We start from the raw sequence: 15,968 nt of genomic DNA, 5'->3' as shown, positions 1-15,968 counted from the left end.
TACCTGGTAAAATAAGATGCCCTCCCCCCTCCCCTTTCCTGGCTTTTCCCCTCTGCTTTCAGATCCTCAGCTTAGATGAAAAGCAGATGACTGAAGGAAAGGGTTGAGGGTGAAACGTGGGCTGTGAAGACTTCTTAGGGACACCCAGGAGTCTGGGAATGAAGCGGTGTTGTCTTTGGCAGTGGGGAGTAGAAGAGAAGATCCCCGCTGAGCATGACAACGGAGAGGTGGCCAGAGCTGTCATCACAGTCGGGGTGGGGTGGAGCTGCGGGACCACAGTGATGAGCCTGACATCTCTGTCCCCACCATGCTGTGCGTTGATGTTTCTCATTCACCTTTTCTTTTTCTCCCTGAAACTACTAGTTGACTTTGTCAGCTGTTAAGATATGTGTCTTCATTTCTTCTCCAGGCCCATGAATTCTGGGCCCTCAAATCCTAAGTGAATATCAGCTTGCAGCCAGAGCTCTCTTGTCAAGAGTATTGAGCTTGCTTGTGTGACCCCTGGTGAAAGCGGAGTCTGCTCTGAGACACACGGGGTTTCTCCCCCTGCCTGGGCGACAGAATTCTTCTGTGTGCTCAGTCTGCTCTCAGGACCTTACAGAAGAAGGGAAGAGTCCTGCCTGCAGCAGCGTGAACGCCTGTGCCTGGAATGCTTGCCCGCAGCTTCCCTGCGCTGGCTCCTTCGGGGAAGCTTTCCTCCACTGGGAATTCCCAGACTTCTTACAAACAGTGTTCCCGTAGCACCACGGCTGCTCACATCACCTGTGCAGACGGCATTGTGATCGTCTCTCTCCTCACCTCTATCCTTCTCTGGAGCATAAGCTCTCAGGGTGGGAATATCATATCCTCAGCACCTAGCTCTGTCTTTTGGACGAAGGAAATATGTAGAAAATAGTTGCCAAAATAATTAGCTACAAGGACCTTCGATTCAGATTGCTTTCTCTGTTAGGATCTGGAAAATATTCGTGCAGCCATTTGGGCCTCAGTGTGAAGTGGTGTTAAAAGGTGGAGTCCACTCCAGCTAGCATTTGGGTTCCACTGCCAAATGCTAGCTTTATTTTCTTTCTTTTTTTTTTGAGACGGAGTCTTGCTCTGTCCCCCAGGCTGGAGTGCAGGGGCCGGATCTCACCTCACTGCAAGCTCCGCCTCCCGGGTTCCCGCCATTCTCCTGCCTCAGCCTCCCGAGTAGCTGGGACTACAGGCGCCCGCCACCTCGCCCGGCTAGTTTTTTGTATTTTTTAGTAGAGACGGGGTTTCACCGTGTTAGCCAGGATGGTCTCGATCTCCTGACCTCGTGATCCACCCGTCTCGGTCTCCCAAAGTGCTGCGATTACAGGCTTGAGCCACCGCGCCCGGCCTGCTAGCTTTATTTTCTTTACGAGTTTCCTTGTATATCTATTGCTTCACTGTTACTGTGGGGAGTCAGGTTATGAAGGTGACAACTTGTAAATGAGTCTTTGTCCTACTTGAGCTTTCTCCCCGGCCCTCCTTTCCCGCTTCATGGTCAGAGTGTGGGACGGAGGCAGGTGGGTTGATTCCGTGGTCCAGGATGTTCAGCTGCTGTCGGTGTCGCCTGTCAGCTTGGCAGGACTCTTCTGGTGGGTGCAGAGCTCTTACATGTACTTAGCTCTGGCTTATTTCTCTGTAGTTCAAATCTTCGGAGTCATTACTCATATTTTTGTTTGCTTAGCCTTTCAGCCTCTGAGAGATGGTTGTAGATCTGAAATTTCTCCTACAAGGAGGATTATACATTCCATCATTTTTTTCTTGGGTATTACACAGCTATATTGTTACAGATGTTTAGGTTTAGGATTGTTTTGTCTTCTGTGTGGAATGGTTAATTTTTAAGTAATTCTTGGCCAGACATAGCAACCCATAGCAACATAATTCCAGCACTTAGGGAGGCCTAGTGGGGAAGATCACTTGAGGCCAGGAGCTTTAGACCAGCCTGAGCAACCCAGTGAGACTCTGTCTCTAAAAAACAGTTTGAAAAATCAGCCGGTGTGGTGGCCCAGGAGGTCCAGGCTGCAGTGAGCTAGGATTGCACTGCTGCACTCCAGCATTGGTGACAGAACAAGACTGTGACCCTAAAAGACTTTAAAAGTAATAAAATAAAGAAATAAAAATTCTCTTTATCCCTTTTGTCTTAGAGTCAATTTTGTCTGGTGTTAATATTATGCATCATCTTTTCTTTTCTTTTTTTTTCCCTTTTTTTGGAGACAGCGTTTCCTCTTGTTGCCCAGGCTAGAGTACAATGGCACAATGTCGCCCACTGCAACCTCTGCCTCCCGGGTCCAAGTGATTCTCCTGCCTCAGCCTCCCAAGTAGCTGGGATTACAGGCGTGTGCCACCACACCTGGCTAATTTTGTATCTTTATTATAAACAAAAGGGTGGAAATAGATATACCAGGAAATTCGTCAAGAAAATAAAGATGGGCCGGGCGCCGTGGCTCACGCCTGTAATCCCGGCAGTTTGGGAGGCTGAGGTGGGTGGATCATCTGATATCAGGAGTTTGAGACCAGCCTGGTCAACATGGTGAAACCCTGTCTCCACTAAAAATACCAAAACTAGCCGGGCATGGTGGCAGGCGCCTGTAATCCCAGCTACTCGGGGGCTGAGGCAGGAGAATCGCTTGAACCCAGGAGGCGGAGGTTGCAGTGAGGCGAGATTGCACCATCGCATTCCAGCCTGGGGGGCAAGAGCGACAATTTGTCTCAAAAAAAAAAAAAAAAAAGAACACTTCTGTGAATTTCTGGGCTTTATGTATAGAATTCAAATTTCATTTTAGCCTCTCCCTGTCCACAACAAGCTTGAAGTCACATCGATTGTTCTCTGGAAGGTATTAAAGCTTTACCATCTTGAGGGTCAATCTGGACCCAAGACCTTGCTGAGCCACCATGGCAGTCAGCTCCCTCTTGCCAGGCGGCCTTTGCTTTCCCTGTATTTTATGGTTGTATAAGACAAAGCAAAATGTGTGTGTGTTAAATATATTCAGCCCTCTGGATCTGTGGGTTCTGCATCCTCACATTCTACCAAGCTTGGGTGAAAAATATCCACACGCCCCAGAGAAAAGATGGTTGCATTTGTACTGAACAGGTACGGGCATTTCTTCCTTGTTGTTGTTCCCTGCACGATCATGTATAACAACTATTTACGTAGCATTTACACTCTATTAAGTATTGTAAGTGATCTAGGAAGGATTTGAAGTATGAAGGAGAATGTGCCTAGGCTGCAGGCAGGTACTGTGCCGTTTCATGTCAGGGACTTGCCCAGATTCTGGTGTCCAGCGGCGTTCCCATGTCTTCAAATGAGGGTCTCAGGGGTCTCAGTTACGTTGGTCGCCCCTGATTAAGGAAGTCAGTTCTTCACGATCATAGGCCCTTTTTGTAATCTTTAAATAGATCATAGGCCCTTTTTGTAATCTTTAAATACGTCTATTTTGATACATTTTAAACATTTTAAAATAAAATTGGACAATGCCAAGATACAAGGGATACTTTTGAACGGAATGGAGAAGTCATTATTGTAATAGTAGGACTCACTGTTAAAATCTAATAATAATAGAGAGGAGGTCTATATAATTTATACAATTGTCACTTCATCTGAAGATTATATAGTCTTTTCCAAGCAATAGCAGCTTAATTCTCTGGTCTATTTGGGTATATAAAAGACCTCAAAAAAAGAATTTAACATTTATCTTTGTAGAAAATAAGCAATTGGAAAGTTCTCCTTCATGCTGGCTCCTAATTTGTGGCTAGAAATGGCAGTGATATGAACATAAGTAGTGCTATTTATTAATATATTGCTTTTTTAAAATCAGTTTCTGTTTTGTAATTAGGTAGAAACAGAACAGAAAGACATTCTTGATTTTGGTGACTGGAGTTGTGGAGGCTGGAGGTCCCTGCCAATAAAAGCAATGAACCGGACACACACCACTTACCAATCAAGCTGATGCTCAGTGTTGTGAGTATGAACGTAGAGGAAAAAATGCTGTTCACACAATACATTCTTTCTATGAACTGAAATATTTTTGTTAAAGATTTTGTTAACACATTTCACATTCTTATTGCTATTGGCTTTACTGAAACTGAGCCTTCTCTTTCTGAACAGAGCACCGTGGCCTGGCAAGGACTGACGTTTTCCAAGGAACCCGGCTGAGCTCCTGTGGGAGCTGCTGCCTGCGCTGATGTGGTCCCTCGGCTGGCAGGCTGCTCTGTGATCAACCACGTGGCTCCTGCCTGTTATGAGGGACAGGTAGGAGAGGATGGGCTTTCCATCAAAACAAAACAAAACAAAACAAAACAAAAACGGTAAGGTTTTCCAAACTGCTTTTCTTTCATTCAGATTTCATCTTAATACTAATGTATAACAATTTTTTATTTGTATTTCATAAGGTCCAGAATTTCTGATAATTTTGGTTCTTTTCCAGAATCCAAAGAAGCAACTCGGCTTTTCGGGTATCATGTTTATGTTTTCTGGGAATTGCTTTTCTCTATGTCTAAATAGACCACAAATTTGAGACTGATTTCCTCTGCCAGTAAATGTGAATGCTTCCAGTCATCTGTCAAGTATCTTATGCTGTTCTGACGATGAGGCAGATGCCTGCTGTTCTGGGTCAAACCTAGGTGAATGTGCATGACCACAGCAAGTACCACTGAGGACCTATTGGGATATATTCTCTAAATTGATCTCATCTCGTGTATCAGTTGGATGTGCTCTTGCTTTTTCTGCTTCTCCACTCATTTCCAGTCCTCTTTAAATTCTTTAAAAAATCTTCTTGCCTACATTTTTCTGTGGCCCCTAAGGACATTGTTTTGGACTGCTGATGGCATGTACAATTCAGTGTGTCTGGTCTCTGAACTGAAAGAATAATCTTTTTGAATTTTAGAGATTCAGGACTCAGGAGAAGACTTTGTGGCGAGAGTTGACATAGAAGGTGACAGCCCAGACCCTCCACCGGTTCTGAGAAGTGTTGATCTCCAAGAAAGAGCAGAAGGAGCTACAACTCCTGCTCCCAGAGACTTCCAGGTACCCTCAGTCCTCCCCTCTGCCTCATTGTCTTGCTGTCAGACTGATGTCACTTTCATGGTGACAGATTGTTGAAAGGTCTGTCTCCCTCCATCTTCGAGATGATGCACTTGGTGGCCAGCACGGCTCCATCCACAAAACAGCCCTTACCTCTGAGAAAAGCTGGGAATGTTGCAGTTTATTTAGGTATCAACGTATGAATTATTGTCAGAGCACCATAAGGTAGTCCTTCCTGAGACTGGGAGGGTTCCCTGCCTTCTGAGGGTCCCGGGGCCGCCTGCCCCTTCAGGGTGCGCTGAGGACCAGATGATGGAATCGCTGAGAGTTTTAAACACTGGCTGTTTCTCTAGCATGAAGTATATGCTATGGGGCTCTCAGTGTAGACTCCAATGTCTTGAATGTGAAAAGCAAGTTCTAGATTGATTTCTGAAAAATGTGCATGTCAGCCTGTGGCTAGAATTGGGGAAGAGTGACCTACACTCTTTGACCTCTTTTCTGAGACCTGAAGGTGAGTGACCTCTTTTCTGAGACCTGAAGGTGAGAGTGTTAGTGACAGGAAATTGGGGGTGCAGTTTGTGGGACATCAGGTTTGTTATAGAAGAAAAAGAAGGAAGAGAGGCGCTTTCCAAGAGAACAGGATGAGTTGAGCCTGTGATGGACTGGGAGACAGGGAAAAATAGCCTCTCCTGGTAAATGAGAAAGGAATCTAAGGCAGGAGTCACTGAGTGAAAGCAGCGTTTTTCTAAGTCAGCATTTAATTATGATTCTGTCACTATTTAGGTCCCCGAATGAGGAAGTCCCTCTTTAGCGGATCCAGAGAATCTATTCATTAAACCTGGAGAAGAACAGGAGGTTGTAGTTTCTTTTTCTCCAAAGGATCCCCAAGTTTGGGAGGAAAGGTAACATAAATATGTGTATAATGGCAAGGTTTTACTCATCTCTCAAAACAGCCACTCGCTTAGATGTGCTTCAAAACCCACCATCTGAATGACAAAGTCCACATCTTACTTTTGCTAATAGATGCCATGAATCTGTGTAAACTCTTTCATTTAGCTTCAGATTTTCTTCTTTTTGTTACTGAGAATCTCCTTTCAAACCAGCTGAATAGATATTAAGAAATGATTATTTTAAGTATATTCTGACAAAAGTAAACCATGAAACAACAATTTTGATTTTTCTCCTTCACTTTTCTTATTCTCCCAGAAACTGTTGATTTTGTCAGCTGTTGAGCTGTATTTCTCCATTTCTTCTACGGGCCCCGTGAATTCTGGGCTTCCAAATCCCAAGTGAATATCAGCCTCCAGCCAGAGCTCCCCTGTCTAGGGTACCAAGCTTGCTTGTGTGACCCTTGCTTCAAGGGCCCTCTCCTCGGAGACACACATGGCTTCTGCCCCTGCCTGGGCTACAGAACTCTTTCGTGTGTTCAGTCTGCTCTTAGGATCTTAGGAAAGAAGAGAAGAGTTCTGCCTGCACCAGTATGAACGCCTGTGCCTGGAATGCTTGCCCACGGCTTCCCTGGGCCGGCTCCCTCCGGGAAGCTTTCCTCCACTCTTCCCAGATTTCCCGTGAACAGCAGGCTTGTAGCACCATGGCCGCTCACACCCCCTGTGCAGATGGCATTGGATCGTCTCTCTCCTTGCCTATGTTCTTCTCTGGAGCACAAGCTCTAAGGGTGGGAATATCATTGTGTCCTCAGCACCTAGCTAGGTCCTTTGGACAAAGGAAATACACAAAACAGTTGACAAAATAATTGAATTCAGAATCTTCAACTCAGATTTCTTTCTCTATCAGGATCTAAAAACTGTCTGTGCAGCCATTTGGACTTCAGTGTGAAGTGGTGTTAAAAGGTGAAGTCCATTCTTCAGGAAGTAAACCTCTGCCAGGCGGATCATGCTCAGACATTCGATTGAAGTTTGTCCAACAGTTTCTTGCTTTGGAAGGTGTCCCTCTTGGTGGAACACAGTAAGTGTCAAAGATGGACAAATAGTCAATCCACTGTTTGTACATGTATAGGAGAAGATCCCAAATTAATGTTTGGAGGACAATTTTGTTGTAACAGACACTGTTGAGGCTCAGTTGTACAGAACTGGAAAAGCCTTTAGATGTGCATGTGTCTAGATTCAGCCTTTGTTTAACATATATTCCAATCCTGATCCTGCCTTCACCAGCTGCAAAGAGTAGCTGACATGTGACCACAACACAGGAGCTGCTGAAGAGGGAGTATTACCACCTCAAACTCATGGCCACCTGGTATTTTCAAAAGCCAGCCGAGAGAGATTTACAGAGAGCTGTGGCGAGAACATGCCGTCCATCCAGGCATCTCAGTGAGCTAGATTTCTCAGTCAGTCACCCCGTGGATTTAGCAGACCCCACAGAAGTAGTTTTGATGCACCAGCCTTGGGTGTCACACCATGCCTGTACCAAATCGAGTACCTCAAAAGGAGCAGAGCCTAAGAAATGGGATTTAGTGTTTACTGTACAATTGGGTTTTTGAGACTCCCCATATTCCACAGATTCATCTCCAAAGGCCTCAGCTTTCTCTTTTAATACAAGGCAGAGAGGCACAGACCACAGCTTAAATAATTAGCTGCTGATTTTCCCCAAGTTTGAGTAAGACCCTTCTTTTAACAGACAAAATGTGGGTGAGATGGCAACGTAATTCACAAAAAACTGGTGCCTCTTCTTTTTTGAGGTAGTTATGGGCTTGTGGAACTCAGCTGGTCACACTTACCTTATAAGTGGACTGGAAGGTGTATGTGGGGTCATCTTTATCCTCTGGGATGTATCCTCACTGAATTAAACCGACTTCCATCTAACTGGAAAACTGTAAAGGCTCATTATAGAAGCCATCTGCTTCCACCAGATGGCTATACCTTCTTCACAAGCAGCCACAATCAATGTTGAGCTGCAAGTTGAGGCCTGGGCCAAGCACACGGCTGCAGCTTTGAGTAATACGCACCATGCCCTTACCCTCCTGAGGACACCTCTCAGATTAGGCAGGTGGCCTTACCAAACCGAATGGCAAAGCCATTTTAAAGCAGCTCAAGGGGGAACTTGTGCTTTGATCCAAACCAAATGTTGCAGCATGTTTGAGACTATTCACATAATATTACCCAGCCTAAGAAAGCTTTAGACACTCGTATCTCTGCCACTGATACACTGTCAGCCAACTCCATATCGGCTTCATCCCAACAACTGCCCAGTCTTTGGAAAACCTTCCTGTTAGTTTACCTGGGATAATTTTACTTATTTTTCTTTGATGTTGTTGAGTATGTTATGGTTGTACTCTTTGTGTAGGAACACAAGGTAAGCTTACTCGATACTTTCTTAAATTGGACACTTATTAATCTTCCAGGTTTCACCTCTTGCTGGAACTCAGAGCTGCAAACGATGCTTAACGTACCAACGCTTTCTGACTGAGCTCCTCTCTACCCTGAATACAAGAGACCCTAATAGTTATGTGGAAATGTCATCGCCCCTGTTCAGCATGAAGAAGTTACAGAAGACGGACCTTCATCCTTCTGCAACCCCAAGGATTAAGGGTCCTCTTGTAAAAGGGAGGGGGGAAATAGGTAAGAAACATTCAAACCAGAGCGACTCCATTTTGAACAAGGGCTAAGAAAAATGAAGCTGGGGCCTGTTGAGCTGCATTCCCAGGAGGTTAAGCATTCCTAGCCTTAAGATGTTTACAATTGAGGGGACAGATTAATAATGTCTCCTAAACACACTCAGGACTTAACAGACCCAGGAATGTCTTGATACTTTGAGAACAAAAGCATTTGTAGTTTTAAATATGCACTGCACCTAGTAGGATGGATGCTTTTCTCTTCATAGTTTTGGAAATGCCCCACCCTGTCTATGGAGTCACTATTTGTTCACTCCTTTACTTTAATAAAGTTGCTTCCATTTTTCACTGTGGACTTGCTCCAAATTCTTCCTTGCATGAGATCCAAGAACCCCCTCTTGGGATCTGGATTTGGACCCCTTTCTGGTAACAGGTGGATCTACCATTCTGGGGTCTGGAGGATGGTAGCCCTCTTCTCACAGCTCCACTAGGCAGTGCCCCAGTGGGGACTTTATATGGAGACTTTAACCCCACATCTCCCCACCACACCATCCTAGTTAGAGGTTCTCTGGATTTTGTATACATTTTCTGAAATCTGGGCAGAGGTTCCTAAGCCTCACTGTGCACCTGCAGGCTTAACACCATGTGGAAGTTGCCAAGGCTTACAGTTTGCACCCTCGGAAGCAGCAGCCCGTTTCACCTTGATCACTGTTAGCTGTGGCTGGAGCTGGAGTGGCCAAAGTGCAGGGCATCATGTCTTGAGGCTGCACAGAGCAGCAGGGCCCTGAGCCTGGCCTATAAAACCATTCAGTCTTCCTAGGCCTCCAGGCCTATGATCAGAGAGACTGTCACAGAGGTCTCTGAAATGCTTCTGAGGCTGTTTTTTCATTGTCTTGTTGATTAGCAACTGATTCCTCTTTACTTGGGCAAATTTCTGCAACCTGCTTTAATACCTCCCCCTGAAAATGGATTTTTCTTATCTACTGCATGGCCAGACTGCAAATTTTCCAAATGTTTAAGCTCTGCTTCTCTTTCAAATATAAGTTCCAGTTTCCGGTCATTTCTTTACTCAGGTATATGATCACAGGCTTTTAGAAGCATCTAGGTCAAATCTTGAATGCTTTGCTGCTTAGAAATTTCTTCCACAAGATACCCTAAGCCACCTCTCTCAAGTTCAATGTTCCACCAATTCTTTGAGCAGGAGCACGATGCCACCAGTCTCTTTTCTGAAGCATACGAGACTGACCTTTACTCCAGTTCCCAATAAGGATTTTATCTCCATATGAAACCTACTCAGCCTGGACTTCATTGTCCATATCACTATCTATCTGCATTTTGGTCACAACAATTTAACAAGTCTCCAGGAAGTTCAATTATCTTCCTAATCTTCCTGTCTCCTGAGCCTTCCAAATCCTTACAGCTTCAGATTATTACCAATTCCAAAGCTGCTTCCATATTTTAAGGTATCTTCAAAACAGTGCCCCACTCCCAGTACCAATTTTTGGCACTAGTTCATTCTTGCACTGTTATAAAGAAATGCCTGAGACTGGTTAATTTCCAAAGAAAAGAAGTTTAATTGGCTCATGGTTCCCTAGGTTGTACAGGAAGCATGGCAGCATCTGCTCAGCTTCAATTATGGTGGAAGGTGAAGGGGAAACTGGCACTTCACATGGCTGGAGCAGGAGGAGGGGGCAGGCACGACACACTTTCAAACATGATCTCATGATAACTTGCTATTGCCAAGAAAACACCAAGGGGGATGGTGTTAAACCACGAGAAACTGCCCCCATGACCCAGTCACCTCCCACGAGGCCCCATCTTCAACATTGGGGATTACAGTTGAACATGAGATTTGGGTAGGGACAGAGATCCAAACCTTATGACTCTGTGAGCATTAAATATATGCAGAAAAAAGCATTTGACAGATTCAACACCTATTAGTGATGAAAACTCTCAACAAATTAGGTATATAAAGAATGTGCAGGCCAGGCGCTGTGGCACGTGCCTGTAGTGCCAGCACTTTGGGAGGCCGAGGCGGGTGGATCATGAGGCCATTTATATTAATTCTGAGAGTAAGTTCTTATAGACCTTCCTTTAATGTTATTGATTAAATCTAAAAAGGGCTTATTTAAAAATCTGAGACTAGGTGCAAGAATAGCTAAAATCTCTTATACAGTTATTAATATTTTATTAGACAATGGTATGTTTTAAATAATACCATAAAACATTATTTCATTGTATACATTAAAATTTAACTGTATTTATTTGTCTTTTTTTCTGCTATAGAACTTAACTAAAGGAAAAATATTTGTTTTCTAAGTTCTGGAAATGCTTTAATTGGACCTTTAGTGTTAAATATCCATTTCAGTGAACAGATTCCATGGTACTGGACAGAATATACATTTTTAAAAACTTAATTTAACTTTTAAGTTCAGGGTCACACGACGTGCAGGTTTGTTATACAGGTAAATTGTGTCATGGGGGTTTGTGGTACAGAAGATTTCATCACCCAGGTATCAAGCCTAATACATCATAAAATCATTTTTTATCCCATAAATATATACAACTATAAATTGTCAATTTACAATGAAATTTAAAAAAGAATTATGCTTATGGGCTGTTTCGTAAAAACAAACAAACAAAAATGCCAGGTTACAAAGTTAAGTGCAAAAAAGCAAAATACAAAATTTGAGTGCAGTGAAAAAAGGCTTAGAAGAAAACCACGGAACAGAATACAAACAAACGTTAACATCGCTCTCCTGTGAATGGTAAGGTGGAATTAACAGCTGACTTTTTTCTTCTTCATAATGTTTCTGTATTATCAAGATTCCCTAAAATGTACATTATTATTATTTTTTTTGGAGTCAGAGTGTCACCAGGCTGGAGTGCAGAGGCGTGACCTTGGCTCACTGCAACCTCTGCCTCGTGGGTTCAAGAGATTCTCCTGCCTCAGCCTCCGAAGAAGCTGGGAATACAGGCGTGTGCCACCACGCCCGGCTAATTTTTTGTATTTTTAGTAGAGACGGGGTTTCACCATGTTAGCCAGAATGGTCTTGATCTCTTGACCTCGTGATCTGCCCGCCTCAGCCTCCCAAAGTGCTGGGATTACAGACATGAACCACTGCGCCCGGCCATTCATTTTTATAATAAGAGAAAAACTTATGGTGTAACAAAGTCAGATCTAAACACATTGCCTTAATGCTTATTTAAAAAGCACTTATTAAAGAAACATGAATGGGTAGTGTGTAGAGGGCAAGGCCAATCAGAAAAGGTGACCTTAACCAGGTAGCTGCTGGCATTGCCACAGGTTTTTGTTTGTATGTTTTTGGTTTCTTTTGTTTTTGAGACGGAGTGACGGAATCTCGCTCTGTTGCCCAGGCTGGAGTGCAGGGGCACGATCTTGGTTCACTGCAACCTCTGCCTCCTGGGTTGCCAACTTATCTCAGACAGAATCCTATTACTGATTTTGCCAATGTTTCTGATCAAAAGCATTGGGATTTATATGAAAGAAATGCTTTTGTCGCGGTGGAAAAAATTTGAAAATAAGAACAGAATATTTACATAGTCTCACTGCAACTCCTCACAAAAGACTTACTCATTGCAAAGCAAAATCAAGTAACTTTTCAATACAAAAGTCTGGCATATACAGCCATAACTGAGTGACTGATGTGGATACTATTAGTAAGGGGACAAGTCTAAATCATGTGCCATCTGATAGAATGCAGTAGGAACACAACACCACCTTGTCGACGGTCCAGCAAAAGCTGAGCGTCCTGAATCTAATCATGAGGAAACATCAAACTAAGATAGAGACATTCTGCAAAATAACCGGCCTGTACCGTTCACAGGTGTCAGGGTGACAAAAGTCAAGGAAAGACTAAGGCACTATCTCAGAAAAATGAAACTAAAGAGACGTGACAAATGCAGTGAACAATTCTGAACTGAATGGTTTTCAATAAAGGATGTTTTTGGGTTACTTGGGAAAACGCGAATGAGATCTGAGGATTAGAAAGCAGTAGTGTATCAATATTAATTTCCTAATTTCATGGTTGTATTGTAGTTATGCAAGAGAATGCCCTTGTTTGTAGGAAATACTCACAGATGTTTTTGGAAATTACGGTCATCAGTTTGGCAAATTACTTTCCCGAGTAATTAGAACTTTTCTGTAAGTTTGTGTAAGTTCGTGATTGTTTCCAAAAAGAGGATTCTAAAACACAAGAAATACACCAGGACAATTGGCATAAGCTAAATTGTTCTAAAAGATTGGACATTATCATCATCCAACTTAAAAGTAGGTTTAGTAATTAAATACTTCTTCAAGAGCAAGCATATTTACCTAGTATCACACCAAGGTATTAATATGTTACCCAAAGTGGTAGTAAATCCTTGCTTTGGTGGAATGAAAGGATTTATCATCCATTATAGGAATTTATGAAACTATCACTATTAGGTGTAAAAGAGGACTCCTTAGAATGTTTTATAAAACATTTTACTTCACACCTGGACTTGCATCCTGAATCCTCTTCATCCTAGTGAACCCAAGGAAAATTACATAATCTCTGGGAGCCTTAGGAATGTAATGCCAAGCTCTCTGCAAAACTATGAAAACATCTGACCCTATGTGAAAGTTTAAAGTGTCCAGCATGCAGTAGTTAATGCCATATTTTAGTGATTCCAGATCAGTTTTCACAGCATCCTTTTTCACATTTTATGATTTCTGAGGTCAGGATGTACCTTACAATGAATGCAAGGCCTTTTACAGTTGTGAACAGCCAGAGAGAGGCCAGAATGACTAGTCACTGTCCACATGTTTGCGAAGTTGGATATAAGTACTGGCAGCCTGGCTGGAAAACTACAACCCTTCTATGTTCCAGTCAACAAACTCTTTTAGGTTTATTTGAGGAAGGAACATTCGTATTGGTTGTAGAAACCTTTTTTTTTTTGGCCCCTTCGGGTAAGATCAAGAAAGTGCCGTCCTAAGAACTTGCAGAATGAGAGTCAGTGGCTGTGATGGAGCCTTCTTTTCAAAAAATGCCCAAGCTGGGGTGCAGTGGTGCAATCTCAGCTCACTGCAACCTCTGCCCCCTGGATTCAAGCGATTCTCCTGCCTCAGCCTCCCGAGTAGCTGGAATTACAGGTGTGCACCACCATGCCCAGCCAATTTTTCTATTTTTAGTAGAGACGGGGTTTCACCATATTGGTCAGGCTGATCTTGAACTCCTGACATCGTGATCTGGCCGTCTCAGCCTCCCAAAGTGCTCTTTTAGGTTCATTTGAGGAAGGAACATTGTATTTGTTGTGGAAACCATTTTTTGGCCCCTTCTGGTAAGACCAAGAAAGTGCCGTCCTAAGAACGTGCAGAGTGAGAGTCAGTGGCTGTGGTGGAGTCCTCTTTTCAAAAAACGCCATGTCCCAAGAGGACATTACTAATTGAAAACACATGGACACCAACAATTTTGAGTTGAAGTGATTTGGAAGATTCAAATTCGATGTGTGAAAAAGTTTTAGGGATATATATATATATATATATATTTTTTTTTTTTTTTTTGAGACAGAGTCTCGCTCTGTCACCCAGGCTGGAGTGCAGTGGCGCGATCTCGGATCACTGCAAGCTCCGCCTCCCAGGTTCACGCCATTCTCTTGCCTCCCCAGCAGCTGGGACTACAGGCGTCCACCACCACACCCGGCTAATTTTTTGTAATTTTAGTGGAGACGGGATTTCACCGTGTTAGCCAGGATGGTCTCAATCTCCTGACCTCATGATCTGCCTGCCTTGGCCTCCCAAAGTGATGGGATCACAGGCATGAGCCACCACGTCTGGCTGTTTTTGGGATATCTTAACCAATTAATTTCACTTCTGTTTTCCTGTTATGCACATACAAGAATGAATAAAGGTGGCCAGGCATAGTGACTCACCTGTATAATTCCAGTACTTTGGGAGGCCAAAGTGGGTAGATCACCTGAGGTCAGGAGTTTGAGACCAGCCAGACCAACAAGGCGAAACCTTGTCTCTACTAAAAGTACAAAATGAGCCGGGCGTGGTGGTGGCGCCTGTAGTCCCAGCTGCTTGGGAGGCCGAGACAGGAGAATCTCTTGAACCTGGGAGGTGGAGGGTGCAGTAAGCTGAGATCGCACCCCTGCATTCCAGCCTGGGAGAGACGGTGAGACTCCATCTCAAAAAGAAAAAAAAAAGCATAATGGTAAAATCCAGATCTAAATAAGTCTAAAAGATCTCTTTCAATAAGTACTTAGTAAGAATTCTAAGTTATATTGATATAGTTCAATTGTCAGAGTTTTTCTTTCTTCATGGTATATAAAATAATTAGGCTTATTACAATGGATATGTGCCTTAGATTTGAAGAATCAGTCAGTGGTAATTTTTATTTTCCTTGAAATGGCATCACTTAAAAACAGTTGCCACACATAGGCAATAATCTGCAAAAACATGCCGGGTCCCTAGGATGGGTTCCTTATTACGGCAGAATTCACTTGGAAAAAATGTATAACCTCTGAGAGACTGTCTTTACCTAGAAGAACTAAAGTGGTGCCCATCATGTCTGCATCATTAGGAATATATTTGAATTGCTGTTTAATATAGGAAAAAATGAAGATATAGTCTAGGCACAAGTTAGTAACATTCATCATTAATGAAGTAACAGGGTCTCACTGGGTGGTTGTCTGAGAAGTCAAAATACTGGCCTCAGGGGGCCAGGAGAATCTGTGCAAATATGGATGTATTAATGTAATCCAATTTTAGAGTGTTAAAGGAGACCATGGCTGGCTAATGTGTTGGTCACGTGACTAAGAAGGGACTTCATGACATGATAAAACAACACGGAAGCACTCTGTGGACTGACGTATAGCTGGCCACGCTGTATAGTAATATTGAAATCTCCTCTGGAAGGATGCCCTGACAAAGCGATGATAGACTCCATCTGGACAGTGGTTTTTATTTCTGTGTGGTTTACCACAACCAGCATATTTGAGACTGGGGAAGAATGCATGGCATTTCCAAAGTCCCGGTTTGAAACCAGATCATTTGAATTAAGGCTAAAGCAGAGGCCCTTCGCCAAGGGGTTACCATTTTACACGTTCAGCAATGACCTAGCACTGGCCATTTTACATTTGTCTAGCACTGGACATTTCCTGTGCAGGACCCCTTGGGCTAACTCACCTGCAAACAACCTGATATTGACTGTTTTACAAAAGAGATACCAGAATTTTGAAAATCGATCAGGCGAAGGCATATTTTTTTGTTTTGTTTGTTTTGTTTTGTTTTGTTTTGAGCTGGAGTCTCACTCTGTCGCCCAGGCTGGAGTGCAGTGGTGCGATCTCAGCTCACTGCAAGCTCCACCTCCCGGGTTCACACCATTC

Source organism: Mandrillus leucophaeus, unplaced genomic scaffold, assembly GCF_000951045.1.
Source record: "Mandrillus leucophaeus isolate KB7577 unplaced genomic scaffold, Mleu.le_1.0 Scaffold366, whole genome shotgun sequence".
Taxonomy (NCBI): Eukaryota; Metazoa; Chordata; class Mammalia; order Primates; family Cercopithecidae; genus Mandrillus; species Mandrillus leucophaeus.
Note: the sequence above shows the minus strand (reverse complement) of the source record.